This window comes from Pleurodeles waltl, chromosome 3_1, assembly GCF_031143425.1.
Source record: "Pleurodeles waltl isolate 20211129_DDA chromosome 3_1, aPleWal1.hap1.20221129, whole genome shotgun sequence".
NCBI classification, from domain to species: Eukaryota; Metazoa; Chordata; class Amphibia; order Caudata; family Salamandridae; genus Pleurodeles; species Pleurodeles waltl.
Window position 1 is genome coordinate 1,286,226,842 of NC_090440.1, and position 19,137 is coordinate 1,286,245,978.

Sequence of the window (19,137 nt, forward strand, 5' to 3'; positions counted from 1 at the left end):
TTGCCAAGTGATTGAGTGAGGTTCTGACAACTCCCCCAGACAATTAAGGATGGGCCATGTGTCACACAGTAGATGATAGATTGTGTTGATATGTCGTGTTGTATACTGATGTTACTTGCCTATTGGACCAGGGACCTAGGACAAAACTGGGTGGAATCCTCTCACCACTTGCTCTGCAGGGACCACGTATAGATGGGTACATTGACCAATCATGTACAGTTTGTTGTTGTATTGTGTTCAATTGCTATGCAACAGACCACTACTCCTCAGCGTTCCATGCCAAAGGTAAGTAGGTGATGAATCACTGTACTCTGCCATGTTCCTGGGTAGGTGTGCATGTTGGCATCTGCCACCCAGAGGCCACTTGTATTCAGTATATGATGGGTGCTGGTGCTTCACTGCAGTCTGTAATGTGAAGGTATCCAACATACAATTGACAGGGCTTACAATGTTCTTTGGATGCAGGTATAGATCACTATTTCCTTTTGGTAAGTGGGGAATGTCCATTGACATGATTTCTGTACCATCACTGGTGTCAACATTCCTTGTGCCTACATGTCAGCATGCGTCCCTTTCTCTTTAGTGTACACTTGTAAGCTGAAGTTTCATGCATGATCCACCAGTGTTGATGGGATGATGTCTGTACTCCCTTTCACATAAATGCATGGCAAACTGTTTGTGGAATAGTACATTTACATTGGGGTTTATTTCATGTTGTACCACATACAGGAGTGTGTCATTATTTTGTATTGTCTGACACATTCCCTCATGCGTGATAGCATGTTGTTTGGCATGTACAACTGCAGTAGCAGTTAGGGACATGACAGGAAGGCCCAGAGTTTTGAGCCACAATATGAATATCAGTGCCCTTGATACACCCTCAGGGGTGCACCGCACATGAGTAATGGTTATGTTTTGTGCCATGACTGTTGGCATGCATCATGGAGTGACTTGTAGTTATGTTTAAGACATGTGTTTGGGTGCACGCATTCATCCACACACAGACATCTGGGTTTGCATGAGCAAAATGGGAACAGTGATGTAGCCTCCCATTGGGCCACCTGTTGGGGGCTTTCTACAAGGCCTTGCAATCTCTGTGTCTCTCCTATAAGCACAGGACTAATGGTTTCTACTGAAGCAGTCAGAGTATGTCATTCTAAGAGGTGCTTAGTGGTGATTACCCTGGGGCTTGCTGATTCATTGTGTTGTGTATTTTGGGGACATCTCTCCCTGACATCTTGCACGTGATGTCTACAGTGTTCATTTTTATGCCACATGTGTGGTCTATCTGAGCAACATCAGTACTACCTCCTTGACTCTATTGGGGCAAATGTAATTTGGTGAAGTGTGCATTTTTTATATGTTTCTAGTGTGACATGGGTATTTCATGTCACCTTCTCCAGGCGATAGTGCTTTTGTCATCAACGTGGCAGGATTTTGGAGCATCATTTCTTATTGTAGGGTCATTATGTATGTGACAAATAGCGGTGTGCTTGACCTTATGTGTAATCTGTGGGAATGCAGTTGGCATTGGCCTACTATATTATGACAACAGGTAACTGAGGTCTGCTCCATGGGGCAAAGCTTTGTGGGTGATGAGGTCTCCTACTTGTAGACTGGTCGTTGTGATTACACAACTTCAGCCATAAAATTGTAGTTGTCTGAGATCCTGATTTTCCTGTGGTCAACTGTTGACCTTTCAGATGGCGAGCATGCATATGTGCATATGGTATGGCACATGAATGGGCCACTTAGGTGGAGCTTGTTGCTGGGGCCTACTAGACTTCATGGTAAAATTTGCTATTCTGAGCTGTTCAAGTATGTTCATGGACTTATGATGACCCTATTCCTCTTTGTCTTTGTAGCATCTGCACCGACAAGTGAAGGAGATGGGGCACAGCATAGTGGGGAAGCATCTGGCCACAGAACCTTAGGTCAAGACACAACTGACACAGAGGGACCCAGTGGCCAGGATGGCGAGGGGAGTGCCATGGGGGAGACCAGATAATCATCTTTATCATCATCAGATTCCTCCTCCAGTGGACACTCCCTAGAAGTGGCGGACCCATAGGGGCATCCCCCAGTACCATCCTTGTCTGCCACCCCCGTTCTATCACCATCCTCCCTGTTGCTCCCCACCTAGTTGGCCATGCCTGCTCACCCACGAGGGTGGGCGTCTCCTTCACCACAGGCACCTCAGCCCCAGTCCCTGTTACCCTTGCTGCCCTCAGTGAGGAGGCTATTGCTCTCCTGGGAATGATCTCTGTGGGTCAGTGAATAACAACCAGGAATTGGCAACCCAAATGCAACAGACCAACGCATTCCTGTAAGGCATTCATGGTCAAATGGCTGGCTTACAGAAATCTTTTCAGACTCTGGCATCCACACTGATGGCAGCCCCACCTTCTGCCCCCCCCTCCACCTCTATTTTCATACTCCAAATCCCACCTTCCCCTACTTACCCAAACCACACCGACAGATCAGCATGCATCCACCTCAACACCCAAGAGCAGCACACATAAACACAGGCACCACGAAACACACCGGCCTGCACACAAACAACAGTCACCCACAGACACCGCAGCAGTCACAACTTCCATTGACACCCCAACCACCCCAGCACCACACACACAGCATCCAGCATACCCAGAGGCACCACACCCACAGACACATCCACAACACCCATCATACCCGCAGACACCAACCCGGCAGATCCCCAGACATCCACCACAAGCACCACACCTGCAGACACCACAACTACAGGCAGACAGACACCCACCACATCCAGCTAACCCTCAGTCACCTCCCCAACAGCCACACACCCATCCACCACGACATCCCCTAGCACCTCCACCTCACAAACCCCCAAGACACACAAACGCACTCACTCACCCACTCGACACCTACCACACACCAGCATACCTCCCATAAGAACACATGACGAGATCCACGCTGACACAGCATAAAACCACTCTCTCAACCTCCTAATCCCGACCCTCTTCTGCTGACCGTCCCCGTAGCCCTGAAAATAATTTTCTGTTAGATCTTGACTTTACCCGTTTTGTCCACCGCCGGTTCCAAACCCAAGAAGACCCAACCCACCTCCCAGCCCCTCCCTTCCACCTCCAATTCCTTCCCTGCCCCCTGCAAGCACCCATACCTCTCCTTCCCCAAGAGGAAGCCCACCCCTCCAAAGAAGAATACCTCTCTTCCAAGCCCAAGCTCAACCCCCCTTCCAAATCCGATACCCCCTCCCACCCCTGAGATAATCCCTGAGATGGCTGCCTGCCCCCCTGTTGCCCCTTTTTGTGGAGGTTCCATGCCAGTTGGGAGACAAGTTTAGGCACAGCTCTGTACTACATTGGGACTATGGGGGTCATTACAACATTGGCGGTAAAAGCCGCCAACACACTGCCGCGGCCATGGAAATCCGCCACGGCCATTATGACCGAAAGCTCGGAATCCGCCAAAATTGAGACACCCACACAAGTCCACCACACCAAAGGTCAGTGATAAACTGGCGAAAACAAAACCTCCACCGTCACGCCAACAGGAATACGCCCACACTATCACTATCCACGAATCCACGTGGCAGTCTTTCAACCACGGTATTTCATTGGCAATACACACCGTCGCGCTCAAAATACACACAGTCCTACAAAACACATCCACATTGGACAATTCCAAATGCACACACCTGATACACATACACACACCACTCCCACACACCCAATACAATATAAAACACACACCCACATCACCCACAAACCCCTATGACCAAAATCCCGAAAGAAGGCCAGACACTACAAACTACAACCAAGCATCCACAGGCACACAACACCATCACCCACATAACATCCACGCACCCCACACAACACACCACTAAATATCACCCCACATATCACAACACACACCACCCCACACATCACCCACACCACCTCATGGCACGGCAAATACACCCCAGGTTCTCTGAGGAGGAGCTCAGGGTCATGGTGGAGGAAATCATCCGGGTAGAGCCACAGCTATTCGGATCACAGGTGCAGCACACCTCCATAGCTAGGAAGATGGAGCTATGGCGCAGAATAGTGGACAGGGTCAACGCCGTGGGACAGCACCCAAGAAATAGGGATGACATCAGGAAGAGGTGGAACGACTTACAGGGGAAGGTGCGTTCCGTGGTATCCAGACACCACCTTGTGGTACAGAGGACTGGTCGGCGGACCCCAACCTCCTTCCCCACAACTAACAACATGGGAGGAGCAAGTCTTGGTGATTCTGCATCCTGAGGGCCTCAAAGGAGTAGCTGGATGAATGGACTCCGGTAAGTCAAACCTTAACTACTATATCCCCCACCCTACCTGCATGCCATCACATACCCCCATCCTCGCCCTCACCCCCATCTCTCCTACTCCTCACAAATGTCCCAATATCACAAACCACACATCCCAACACCAAGCCCTGCATGCAACTCCAAAGCATGGACACCCATCACCAATGCATGGCCACTGCACATACCCACACACCCCCCTAAACCATCATCACACAAGGTCCCACACAGGAATGCAAGCACTGGGGTACACGGTCACCCACCCATTGCACACCATGGCACACACAGATGCAATATTCATGCTTTTATACCCCTGCAGGACCCCTGCCCAACGTCACCGCACAGGAGGGTCCACACATGTCCACACCACCAACAGAAGAGGCCCACAGTGATGACAGCAGCTCTGTCCAACTGGATCTAGACGACCAGCCCGGCCCATCGGGGACATTGGGACAGTTGGTTCCCCTCACACAGTCACAGGCCACCACAGAGCTTCCCCCCTCTGGAAACACCAGCACAGCACCCACCCAGCGGGCCCATACCTCTGTGCCCAGGACACGTCAATCAGCAGTGTGTCCACCACTACAGGGAACCCAGGCTAACCCACCACTCCAACAACAACAGGGACCTGGGGGCAGTGGCAGTGGGCACACGGTTCAGGGGACAAAGGCCCAGGGAAACAGGGGAACTGGGAGGGCTGCTGTGCGACAGGGGGAGGACAGGCCCAGGGAATCCACTCTCCAAGAGGCCCTCTCCAACATCATGGGAGCATACCATCATTCCCAGGAGACAATGGCAACGGTACTGGCCAAGTTTCAGGAGACCCAGCGACTGAAGGAGGAACAGTATTTGGGCTTCAGGGAGGAACTCAGATCCATCAATTCCACCCTGGGCACCATCGTAGGGGTGCTGAAGGAAGTCCTCAACACCAGGAGGGACACTGTGGCCCAACAAGGGGCCCCTGACACTAACCTGGACGGTGAACTGCCCACCACCTCCGCCGGCGCTAGTGGACAGGAGGCACCGCCACAGGACCACCACACCCGCACCCCACCCCCTGCAGATGGAGAACCACCCCGCAAACAGTCCCTGAGATCCAGGACAAAGACAGAGAACGATGCCAAGACCCCTGCCAAGAAATGAGACCGCCCTGAATGTCATCCTTTTGTCCCACCTTGTCATCCTGTGCATCCTTAAACTGCCTCAGCTCCACTTCCTATGCCCCTTTGGGCAATGCACCTCTGAGACTAATACACTGGACTCTGCCATGGACATTCCTCCACCATCACCCCTCACCATGTTACAGCACCCTCCAATATTGAGCACTTAAATAAACACCCTTGAAGCACAAAACAATCTGGAGTCTGTCTGTGATTTTGAAATAGAGTATTAGTTATTACAGTGACAACATGCTCTTTCAATTGTCCTATGTCACACAGCTCTAGTCCATGAGGAAACAAAGCAGATGTCACACAGTGGGACCCACATCTGTGAAATCGTAAGGGAAAGTGACAACTCAGTGACCATACACTGGGTGAAAAGGACAGACAGTAGAGAGGTAGTAGTGTTAAAGTACATGTAGTAAGCAGGTTTGTCTTCTTACCTGTGCCTCACTGGAGGTATTGCAGGATAACCGAGTTCCTGTTGTCGATGTCATCTTCTTCTACTTCCTCGTCTTCACTGTCAACAGGCTCCACAGCTGCCACAACACCTCCATCTGGACCATCCTCCTGCAGAAAAGGCACCTGTTGTTGCAAAGCTAAGTTGTGAAGCATACAGCAGGCCACGATGATCTGGCACACCTTCTTTGGTGAGTAGAATAGGGATCCACCTGTCATATGGAGGCACCGGAACCTAGCCTTCAGGAGGCCGAAGGTCCGCTCTATAATCCTCCTAGTTTGCCCATGGGCCTCATTGTAGCGTTCTTCTGCCCTTGTCCTGGGATTCCTCACTGGGGTCAGTAGCCATGACAGGTTGGGTAACCAGAGTCACCTGAAAATGGCGAGGGACAATTATTAGACACACACTAACCTGTAGGGATATCCACAGACCCAGACAACTATTCCCACTGACTTGCTTCCAGGTGCTCACCTAATAGCCACACACGGTGCCTCTGGAGTTGACCCATCACATAAGGGATGCTGCTATTCCGCAGGATGTAAGCGTCATGCACTGAGCCAGGGAATTTGGCATTAACATAGGAGATGTACTGGTCGGCCAAACACACCATCTGCACATTCATCGAATGATAACTCTTCCGGTTTCTGTACACCTGTTCACTCCTGCGTGGGGGGACCAAGGCCACATGTGCCCCATCAATGGTACTTAGATGTTGGGGATATGTCCCAGGGCATATAAGTCACCTTTCACTGTAGGCAAATCCTCCACCTGAGGGAAAACGAAGTAGCTCCGCATGTGTTTCAGCAGGACAGACAACACTCTGGACAACATGTTTGAAAACATAGGCTGGGACATCCCTGATGCTATGGCCACTGTAGATTGAAAAGACCCAGTTGCAAAGACAGCACCTGCACTTAAGGGGGTATTCCTGTGGGATGGCGGATAGCTGACATCAGGTCTGGCTCCAACTGGGCACACAGTTCCAGAATTGTGGCATGATCAAGCCTGTAGGTGATGATCACATGTCTTTCCTCCATTGTCGACAGGTCCACCAGCGGTCTGTACACCGGAGGATGCTGCCATCTCCTCACATGTCCCAGCGGACGGTGCCTAGGAAGGACAACAGCGAACACAGAGTCAACCAACTCAGAGATCCGTAAACACAGCTTACTCAGAAAACCATTTATAACCCGAATTTTGCCTGTATGAGTGTTGAGGCAAGGCCTAGGTATGTGTGACGCACTTAAAATAAAGCCATGTGGGCCCCTGAAATGGCGGCTGCCTGACCTGTAAAGTGGGACAATGGGAAGTGAGGTAACTGCGCTAGTGTTGTACACCGTCGTGGTAGGCGGTCAAATACCGCGGCGCAATTCTGCATTGGCTAACATTGGACCCTATGGGTCCCAGGAGCCAATTACAATGTACGCCGGCGGTGATAGTATGCACCGCCCCGGACGTGACTGCCATTTTCTATCACTTCAATCACTCGATACCTGATCTTCGACAGGAGAGGACCTACACTGCAAGTGCTGCTGTGACCTCAGTCTGGAAGTGACAATGGCTCGTGGTTCTGGGGAAAGGGCCCCTACCTTCAGCATGGAGGAGTTGGAGAAACTCGTGGATGGGGTCCTCCCCCAGTACACGCTACTCTACGGCCCTCCAGACAAACAGGTAAGTACACTGGGAGCATGCTGTATGGGCAATGCCTGTGTGGAGTGGTGCAGATGAAAGATAGGGGTGGGGAGAATGATGTGTGCATGAAACGACGGAGAGTGCATGTGCCACATGGCAAGGGTAGGGATGTGGGCCAATGCCTGTGACTGTGAAGTTGGTAATCATTTCTCTTTTTCCCCTGTACAAATCATGTATGTCAGCGCCCACCAGAAGAAGGATATTTGGCGTGCCATCGCCAAGGATGTCTGGACCCTGGGGGTCTATCACAGACGGAGCACCCACTGCCGTAAGAGAAGAGAGGACATTCGCAGCTGGAGCAAGAAGATGGTGGAGGCCCAGCTGGGGATGGCCTCCCAACGTGGGAGGGGTGCCCGTCGCACCTGACCCCCCTGATGTTCAGGATCCTGGCGGTGGCATACCTGGAGTTGGATGGGCGCTTGAGGGCATCACAGCAGCAACAAGGGGGTGAGTACACACTCATTCTGCTGATTTAGCGCACAGTGGAAGTGTCTGGGTGGGTGAGGTGGGCTGTGTGTTTCCCTAGGCCAGAGTGAGTGTGCTAGTTAAGTCCCCTTTTTCAGGCAGGTCCTGTGGCACCCCACCCCACCACTGTACAGTGCCAACTACACCTAGTCAGGCTCCTGTGACATCCATGTGTGCAGATATCGGCCATAGCCTTGTAGGCCATGTCCCAGGGATTGTATAGTGGACCCCAAGTGCAGGGCATAGTGCAGGGGGCTTCTGTGTCTGTCGTGTACGGCAACGGTAGCGGTAATGCATGCACTGAACATGTCTTTCTTCGGTCTCCCCCCCTTTTTGTGTTCTCCCTGTACATGTGTGCATTAGCATCATCAGGCGGAGGAGCAGTGGCACCGGAGCAGGAGGGAGCTGCATCCCACATGGCCCTGGAGGGCAAGACAATGGAGTCTGAAGCGGCGAGGGGAGCTTCATGGCGGGGACAGGAGCTGACACCAGTGATACGGACTCGTCCTCTGATGGGAGCTCCCTTGTGGTGGCGGCCCCATCTGTGCCCCCCGCATCTACAGGTACAGCCGCCACCACCCCTCCAGCACCGCCCTCCCAGCAGCCCCTCAGCCTTTGCCCCGTGCCCGCTCACCCAGGAGGGTGGGCATCTCCTTTGCCCCAGGCACCTCAGGCCCTGCCCCAATCACCCCTGCTGCCCTCAGTGAGGAGGCCATTGACCTCCTCAGGTCCCTCACTGTTGGGCAGTCTACCATTTTGAATGCCATCCAGGGTGTAGAGAGACAGTTGCAACAAACCAATGCATTCCTGGAGGGCATTCATTCTGGTCAGGCAGCCCTTCAGCGAGCTTTTCAGACTCTGGCGTCAGCATTGATGGCAGCCATTGTCCCTGTCTCTAGCCTCCCCCCTCCAACTTCCTCCACCCAGACCCAATCCCCTGTACCTCAGCCTACCCCAAGCACACCATCAGACCAGCATGCACACACCTCAACACACAAAGGAAGCTCAGGCAAACATAAGCACCACACATCCCACAGGCACTCACGCAAGCATCACACACATGCAGACATAGCAACATCCACTGCCTCCACTGTGTCCCCCTCCTCCTCGTCTCCTTCGTCCCTCCCAGTCTCGTCTCTACTCACACCTGCATGCACTACATCTACAGCCACTACTTCCATCACCAGCACACCCACCACTACACCCCGCTCTCGTGCACTCACCACCCCCACTACCATTCACACATCCCCTGTGTCCTCTCCCAGTGTGTCTGTGACGCCACCTCCCAAGGTACACAAACGCAGCCACACACCCAGCCAACAGCCATCGACCTCACGACAGCCTCCAGCGCATGTACCTTCACCCAAAGTCACCAAACGTACACCTCCTACAACCACAACCTCTTCCTACACTCCCAAACCCCCTCCAGCTACCCATCCCAGTGTTCCTAAAAAACTTTTCCTGGCCACCCTTGACCTCTTTCCCTCACCTCCCCCCACCCGGCAGTCTCCTAGGGCCCGACTCTCCAGGTCCCAACCTAGCACCTCAGCCACAACAGCGGCGGAACCAGTGGTGCCAGTAGTCACCGGATTTTGGAGTGCACCAGGCAGCAGGGCAGCCAGTGTGGCAAGGAGCCACAGCACGGACAGTCCCCCACCTGTCAAGCATCAAAAGTTGGCCAGTGCTCTGCGGGAGAGGGGGAAGACAACATCCAGCAAAGCCGCTCCCAGGGGTGCAGGTGGGAGTGTGGAATCTTCCAAGGTGGGGAAGGGGCACAAGAAACCCAGCAAGTCTGGGAAGAGCAGCACGGCGGAGAAGACCACCATCAGCCCCGCTGCCCCGGATCAGGCCAGCACCAGCCCCGCAGGCCCAGACAGGACTGCCAGCACCAGCCCCGCTGGCCAGGAGGCGACCGCCAGCACCAGCCCCGCTGGCCCAGACAAGACCGCAAGCACCTGCCCCACTGACCCAAACAGTACCGCCAGCACCAGCCCGCTGGCCAGGAGGCGACCGCCAGCACCAGCCCCGCTGGTCCAGACAGGACCGCAGCAGCAGCCCCGCAGGCCCAGACAGGACCGCCAGCACCAGCCCCGCAGGCCCAGACAGGACCGCCAGCACCAGCCCCGCTGGCCCAGACAGGACCGACAGCACCAGCCCCGCTGGCCAGGAGGCGACCGTCAGCACCAGCCCTGCAGGCCCAGACAGGACGCCAGCAGCTGAGTCGCTGAACAGGACACCGCCGCCACCAGCACCGCTGAACAGGACACCGCCGCCACAAGCACCGCTGCCAAGGACACCGCGGCAACAAGCACCACTAAACAGGACACCACCGCAACAAGCACCGCTGAACAGGACACCGCTGCAACAAGCACCGCTGCCAGGGACACCGCCGCCACCAGCACCGCTGAACAGGACACCGCCGCAACAAGCACCGCTGAACAGGACACCGCCGCCACAAGCACCGCTGCCAAGGACACCACCGCCACCAGCACTGCTGAACAGGGCACCGCCACCACTAGCACCGCTGAACAGGACACCGCCGCCACAAGTACCGCTGCCAAGGACACCGCCGCAACAAGCACCGCTGAACAGGACACCACCGCCACAAGCACCACTGCCAAGGACACTGCCGCCACCAGCACCACTGGCCCATGAGCACCAAGAGCACTGACGCTACTCAGTCTGCCACGAGCAGGATGAAGCACTCTGGGCACAAAGCCCCCTCCAGAACCAGTGGAGATTTACATCCACTACCTCAGTCCTTGCCAGGATGAAGCACTCTGGGCACAAAGCCCCCTCCAGAACCAGTGGAGATTTACATCCACTACCTCTGTCCTTGGCAGGATGAAGCACTCTGGGCACAAAGCCCCCTCCAGAACCAGTGAGAAAGGCATCCACTACCTCTGTCCTTGGCAGGATGAAGCACTCTGGGCACAAAGCCCCCTCCAGAACCAGTGGAGATTTACATCCACTACCTCTGTCCTTGGCAGGATGAAGCACTCTGGGCACAAAGCCCCCTCCAGAACCAGTGGAAATTTACATCCACTACCTCTTTCTTTGGCAGGATGAAGCACTCTGGGCACAAAGCCCCCTCCAGAACCAGTGGAGAAAGGCATCCACTACCTCTGTCCTTGGCAGGATGAAGCACTCTGGGAACAAAGCCCCCTCCAGAACCAGTGGAGATTTACATCCACTACCTCTGTCCTTGGCAGGATGAAGCACTCTGGGCACAAAGCCCCCTCCGGAACCAGTGGAGAAAGGCATCCACTACCTCTGTCCTTGGCAGGATGAAGCACTCTGGGCACAAAGCCCCCTCCAGAACCAGTGGAGATTTACATCCACTACCTCTGTCCTTGGCAGGATGAAGCACTCTGGGCACAAACCCCCCTCCAGAACCAGTGGAAATTTACATCCACTACCTCTTTCTTTGGTAGGATGAAGCACTCTGGGCACAAAGCCCCCTCCAGAACCAGTGGAGAAAGGCATCCACTACCTCTGTCCTTGGCAGGATGAAGCACTCTGGGAAAAAGCCCCCTCCAGAACCAGTGGAGAAAGGCATCCACTACATCTGTCCTTGGCAGGATGAAGCACTCTGGGCACAAAGCCCCCTCCAGAACCAGTGGAGAAAGGCATCCACTACCTCTGTCCTTGGCAGGATGAAGCACTCTGGGCACAAAGCCCCCTCCAGAACCAGTGAAGACTGTTATCCACTTGAGAGACTGTGGCTTTGCACTCCCCTGGATTGTACAGTGGGCAAACCACCCACTGTAGAGACTTGTGAGACTGTGGCTTTGCACTCCCCAGGATTGTACAGTGGGCAAACCACCCACTGTAGAGACTTGTGAGACTGTGGCTTTGCACTCCCCAGGATTGTACATCGGGCAAACCACCCACTGTAGAGACTTGTGAGACTGCGGCTTTGCACTCCCTAGGATTGTACATCAGGCAAACCACCCACTGTAGAGACTTGTGTGACTGCACTTTGCACTCCACAGGATTGTACAGCGGGCAAACCACCCACTGTAGAGTCTTGTGAGACTACGGCTTTGCACTCCCCAGGATTGAACAGTGGGCAAACCACCCACTGTAGAGACTTGTGAGACTGTGGCTTTGCACTCCCCAGGATTGAACAGTGGGCATGTGGCCCCCTCGTGGATTTGGTGTCGTGCACTCAACCGGCTGAGGTGCCCTCCTTTCCCTTCCCCCGAGGTGCCTGTTTTATTTCTATCTGATGCCCCTGCAGTGTTCTCTCCATCATGTCCGGGTATCTTGTGTGGGCCTCGCCCATGCAGTGTGGGCCCAGTGTCCCACGGACTTAAATGGTGCAATACCTGGACTTCTATTCTTGGTGTACATATTTGTTTATAGTGTATATATATTTTTGCATCCTGGATTTTAATAGATTACAATGGTTACACTCATTTTCTTTTGTCTTTGCATTCTTCCGGGAGGGTTGGGGGGTGTAACTGTAATGTATCATGCTGTATTAGTGTGTGTGTGTTTTCATGGGTGAGGGTGGGGGTGTTGCGTGTGTATGTCCCTGTTTTTTCCCTCCCCCCTCCCCTGTGTCGTAGGTGCAGTACTCACCATGGTCTTCGCCGCCAGCGTTCGTGCTCCTGGTAGAGGAGCAAGAAGATAAAGGCTGGAAAAATATGAAGCTCTGGTTCCATGGCATCCTGGTTCCTCATGGGGTGTGTAGAGGTGAGCGTTTTCCCTTCGAAGTCCAGTTTCCGCCGTGTTTTTGTTCGCGGTGAATCCGCCCCGGAAAAGGTGGCGGATTGGTAGGTTGTGATACAGTGGGCGGTACACTGTCTCCCGCCTGTCTGTTGGCGGTGACCGCCGCGCTGTTTGTTTGTACCGCCGTGGCGGTCAGAGTATTAAAGTGGCTGTCTTTGTTAGTGGTTTCCGCCACAGTCGTGATTCCATTTTTTTTCCAGGGTTGTAATGACCACCTATATATGGACTGGCTAATAGCCTTTGAACTATGATACTTTTCAATTTAAAAAATCCCAAACAGTTGGTTTACATTTGTCCTGCAAGTTCCTTTCTTTTGTTCCTGAGTAACTTGTGTTGTGTGACTACAGTTGTGTGTGTTTTAGCCTGCTTGCTGCTCCAGTTGCTATTGTTTACATTATCTGACTTTGTGGGCAGTACTGGTGTCCCCCAAGAAAAAGCTATATGTTAAGTGTATGGATATGTGTGTATTATGCAATGGTGGTGTCATGGCACTGTGCAGTGTTTGTAATGGTGAGTATTTCATCTTGTGTTGTCCAGTGTGAGCATGTGTGGTGTAAGACTTGTCCCCATGATTTAGCTTATGTATTCATCTGATGTGTGTCAGCTTTAGTTTTGTTTGCCCAGACATGGAGTGTGGTCAGTTGTGCGACCTCTGTTTGCATTTGACTGTGCATGTGTCTTTTTATCTGTGTGTCCCTTGCAGCTAGTTCCTGTAAATGCATGCCCCATACAGTTGGTGTTGTATTTGCTTGTTGACTTCGACTTCTACGTTTTACAGATGGACATGACATGTGGGTTTAGTATTGTTTGTCCCTGAGACACATGTAGGGCCTTTTCATGTGCAAATTATGTTTTAGGGGCCTGTGCAAAGTGATAGGGGTCCCAGTGCAGCCTTCTTCCCTGTGTGTTACTGATACCCCCATCCCAATTGTGCAGGTATTGTTTGCATAGTACTCTTTGTCTATTTGTCTCTCTGTCCATTGTGTATGCCATTGTCCTTCCATTGTGCTGTGATGTGTGTGACACATTGCAGGGCTGTTTCATGGGAGTGTTGCTTGTGTTCCATGCCACATCTATACTTATGTGTATTGTATGTGACGACAGTCCCTGGCCTGTGTGGAATGTGAGTGTATGAGTTGTATTTGTAGATGTGATGTTTGTGTGTTGTTGGTGATGTGTGAGACAATGTAGCCTTCACTGTCCCTGTGCCTGAGATGTGTGTCCGTGTGTTTTTGTGTAGTATTGCTGTGCAGTGCGAGTGAACTGCCCAAAGGGGCATATTGTGACAGTGAATGTGTCCGTCTTTATGTACAATTCGGACTGGGTACAGGATGAGACGTGTACTTGGTACCAGTAGCGTGACCCCAATATGATGTGGACGAGGCACAATGATTTGTTATTAAGGTTTATGATACAGGTAGGTGTGTGTACTTATGGTTGGTGGCCTCTACGGCCGCGTGGATTTTGTGCACCTTCGATGAACAGCAGCAGGACATGTGTGATGGGCTCCATGGCAGCAGCGGGTGTTTGAGGCTGCCTTCAGGTAAGTGTTTCAGTTTATACTGTCCGTTTCTGCCTTCTAAGATGTGGTGGTTGGACCGGCACAGTTACATTGGTGGTGGGCTACCTCATAATGTGTCCTGCGGAAACACTGTCTCTGCTTGTCTGTTTTTGCAGCCTCATGACCGTGGAGGTCTGTTCTGCCTGGCGGTGCGGGGGGACAGCGGTGGTCTTTGCCCTAGAGGCCCGCTCGACTCGTAGTACAGCGTTCCGACCACCATCCTGACAGTGGTCCGACTGCCACCGCTGCGATGGCAGTCGCCAAACTCAGAACGAGGTTCTAAGTCGTTTGTATCGAAACAGACCAACATGTGTAGAAAAGATTTTAATGTACCTGCAATTTTCTATGCGTTCTAATTGATGATAACCTTTATTTAAATCAAGGCAGGGGAAGACCTTTGCGCCATGTAATTGCGTTATCATGTCAGCAATGTGTGGACCTGGATGTCGTTCTCGTTTGATTCCCCTTTTTGCCTGACACATGGCAACACTGATGTGTACAGCTCCTTTACTGTCCTTTTTGGGCACTGCCTCTATGGGAGAAACCCATCACGTTGGACCAGTGGAACGCTCAATAATGTTATGCTTAAGTAACGATTTAAGTTCTTTTTCAACAGTTTCTTGGAAATGGAAAGCAATTTGTCTGCCTCTGAGCAACAGGATGGACATCCTCATTAATATGCAGCTTAACTTTCATAGTCTCAAGCTTTCCTAAACCATGAAACAACAAAGGTAATCGACTTACTATTTCGTGATGAGCAATCATGTTGTAATTCACGGAAATATCAGTGGTGGTGGTGAAACTGAGTAGACAGGCACTTGTCCCTGTACCTTGAAGCACATGGATGGGTGCTTGTACCTTTGTTTTCTTATGTTTTGCTCTCTCTACAAATTAACCTTGACTTTTTATGGGTGTTGATGCAGCCCACTTATACACTTTGGTTTTCAATGGCATTAGCTGTGGTAATGGAGATAGTTCATTGTACTTCTCTTCAGGGATGGTTTTTATTTATGCACCACTGTCAATAATAAAGGGTATCGAGCAACCATTTATGTGCAATGTAATCTTTGGACAATGTGTATATGATTTAATGGCTTTGGCATGTTGACTTTTCTTTGACTGACATTTTTCTTCACATGCGGACAGTCCAACATGTACATGTTTCTTTGAGGTAAACATTGACACCAAACAATCACCTTCTTCACTTTCAGTTGATATTGAGGTGGAAGAACTGGTTGACAATGATTTTTATGACAATCTACTTCATTTTGTGCCAATTTGACTCAACTGATGTTGCGCCTGGCCTTGTGGGTGTGCGTCGAGAATTGCTTCTGCAATGTTCGGGCGGCCATTTTGTCTTTGAGCCATGATGCACTTACTTTTCCCTTCACTTTACACACTGTCACAAAATGTCTTGGTGAACCTTTTTACGGCCTTCTTACGGCCACTACAGCATGCTGAGATGACTCTGTTAATACAGGACCCACTTGGGAAAACACTTTAAACCTGCATTTGGCCTACTGCCCAGATATTTGATTAATGCTATCTCCCCCCCCGACCTCCAAGAATCCTAGAGTACATGCAGATGACTTGAGAGAAAGTGGAGAAGCAGTAAGAGCTCAACAGACCACAAAGCCTTCAAAAACGCTGTCACATCACACCACCAGCTCATCAGACCTGCTAGAAAATCGCCATTCAGGAGCGAATCAACACCAATGCACACAACAGCAAGGAACTTTTCACCATAGTCAAGGAATTTGAGAAACCCAGCAATGACATCACACACATCCCACCATCCCAAAACCTATGCAACAGCCTTGCCACCTTCTTCCACTGGAAAATTCAGGACATCTATGAAGGATTTGCAAGCAGTTGCCCCCCCCCCCACCCACTAGCACCACTACAGATTCCAACCACCAACCGATCGTGAACCACTGGACCCTCCTCACCCTGGAAGACACCCTGAAGCTCATGAATACAACCCACTCTGGGGCACCCTTGGACCCATGCCCACACCACATCTTCAATCAAGCCGGCTCCATCATTGCACCTAAACTATGCTGGACCATCAACCGCTCCATTGAGACCACCACCTTCCCGGATGCCTGGAAACAGGCAGAGATAAACCCCCTACTGAAGAAGCCCACTGCAGACCCAACAGCACTGAAAAACTACAGACCAATCCCACTGCTCCCTTTTCCAGTCAAGGTAATTGAAAAAGCGATGAACGCACAGCTCACCGAGTTCATCAAGTCCAACCACATCTTCGACCTCTCCCAATCCAGATTCAGGAGCAACCACAGCACTGAAACCACACTCCTAGCAGCCACGGATGACATCTGCATCCTACTGGACTGCGTCGAAACAGCTCCCCTCATCCTTCTTGACCTATCTGCCGCCTTCGACATCGTCTCCCACACCACCTTGTGCACCTGATTACACGACGCTGGCATCCATGACAAAGCTCCTTCCTCACCGGCCAAACTTTAAGAGTCTGACTCCCGCATTTCACCTCAAAGCTTATGGAAACCAGATGCGGAGTTCCCCAGGGCTCCTCCCTGAGCCCCACCCTCTTCAATGTCTACATGGCCCGCTCGCCGAGATCGTGAGACATGACAGGCTCAATATTGTCTCATATGCTGATGACACACAGCTCATTCTCTCCCTCACTGAAGAACCATCAACAGCCAAAAAGAAATTTCACTACAGAATGAATGCAGTCACGGACTGGATGAGAGACAGCTGCCTCAAGCTCAACTCAGGAAAGATAGAGATCCTCATCCTGGGCCCAACCACTACTGCCTGGGTTCATTCCTGGTGGCCCAGTGCCCTTGGAACTGTGTGATCTCCTACCAACCACGCACGCATCCTCACCATCCTTCTCGACTCGTCACTGTCCATGGCCTGCCAAGTCAACGCCATCTCATCCTCATGCTTCCACACTCTCCGCCTGCTCCGGAAGATCTTCAAGTGGATCCTCATTGACGCAAGAATACACCAATTTTCATAATGATGTTCAACGGTTTGACATGATTGATACAATCAATGGCCTTGCTGTAGTCAATAAAGCAGATGTTCATTTCTTTATGTATTTCATTGTCTTTTTCATTTATCTGGCTGCCACAGCAATGATGACTCTTGTTCCTTGTCTTTCCTGAGCCCAGTTTTCACAGCTCAGTTGTTAATTGTCTTCCAATGTAAAGCTCTAATCTTTGTTAAATTATCTTTAGCATCATAATCTCGACTTATGACATTTAGACATTTATTTGACACCTTGTAGAGTCTATGAAACATATTTTCTCTGGTATTTGAATGTGAACGGATCTCTCCCAATCTGTTGGACTTTGTGCTATTTTCCAAACAGCTATGGCACAGTTTGGTAAGCACCTTGAGTAAATCTTCTGTGATTTATAATACGTCTTTTGCAAAGCTGTAAATTCTTGGAGTATTCTATCTTGGCAGTGTCTTTATGGTTGGTCTGAATTCTTCTTACATTGTTAAGGATTCCTGTGTGAAGCTTCTTTCTTAGAGAGTATCGAGAATGTTGTCATCCCAATTCTCGAGTTCTTTAGTGTACTATTCCCCACGCTGTTTGATCTTCTTAGCATCAGCCATCTCCCATTGTTGCCTTTTCAGCATATGAGTTCACGGTTAGAACATTATGATTTTAGAAATATTTTCAAAAACTCTCCTTGAGTTTCCATATTTGTTTCATCTACATTGATATAAAACATGACTTTGTCTCTGCCAGCTGTTCTCCGAAGTACATGATTCAATTATTTCATAAGCACCTTCTTTGGTTATCGTGCTTCTCTAATTTTCCATGCAACTTCATTTTTTCTGAAATTAGTTTGGATTTCCTACGGGTTTTGGTCATGAGATTCAACCTCAGGGCCAGCTTTAGGGTGGTGCGACCGGCGCGGCCGCACTGTGTGCTGATCTGGATTGGGTGGCGCTGACCTCAGGGGGGTGCTGTGTTTAGCAATAACTTACAAAAGGTGCAATTTAAAAGCACCTGCTGAAACGTTCCTTGTGCATCCCGCCTTCATGAAACAATTAAAATGTCAAGATACCACTTGTGATTAATGTTCCTGCTAGGGAGAGAGATGGGAGTTTTGTCCAGCAGCAGCTTTGACTCGCCATAAAGTAGTGGAGAGTTAATGTGCCTTCTGCAAAGAACAGAACTGTATTGTATGTGGATAGCTAAGTATATTAGTAAAGCCAGCCTTTACAAGAGCTTTAAAACAAATAAATGTATGTGAAAGGGGGACTATGGCAGTGGTGTAACAAAACTGAAGGGGGCCCCACTACAAAGTACCTGTAGGGGCCTCCCTCCTCCCTGAACTGAGTCAGGAACCTGCCGCCCCTGCACTGTGCCCCCCAGAGCTTGCCCCCCCCCCACCGCAGGGACTGCGGAGGCCTTTGTTACCCCACTGGGCTATGGAGAGATGAGGGGCACATTTGCCGGGTGTTAGTGAGTGAATCCAAGGAGGTGGTCATATGGTAGGGGGTGCCATAAAAGACTGTCGCACCTGGCACCACCAGCGCTAAAGTCACCCCTGTTCACCCTTGATGGTTTCTTTGATTTTTATCCATAGTTACCCTGGGTCCCTATCAATCAGATTCAGCATTTCAAATAGTTTTTGACATTTTCCTTAAATGATGCAGGTATATTTTTAGACTGTATATTGGAAGAAAAATTGCTTAGTAATTCTTCAGCTGAAGCTGAATTTTA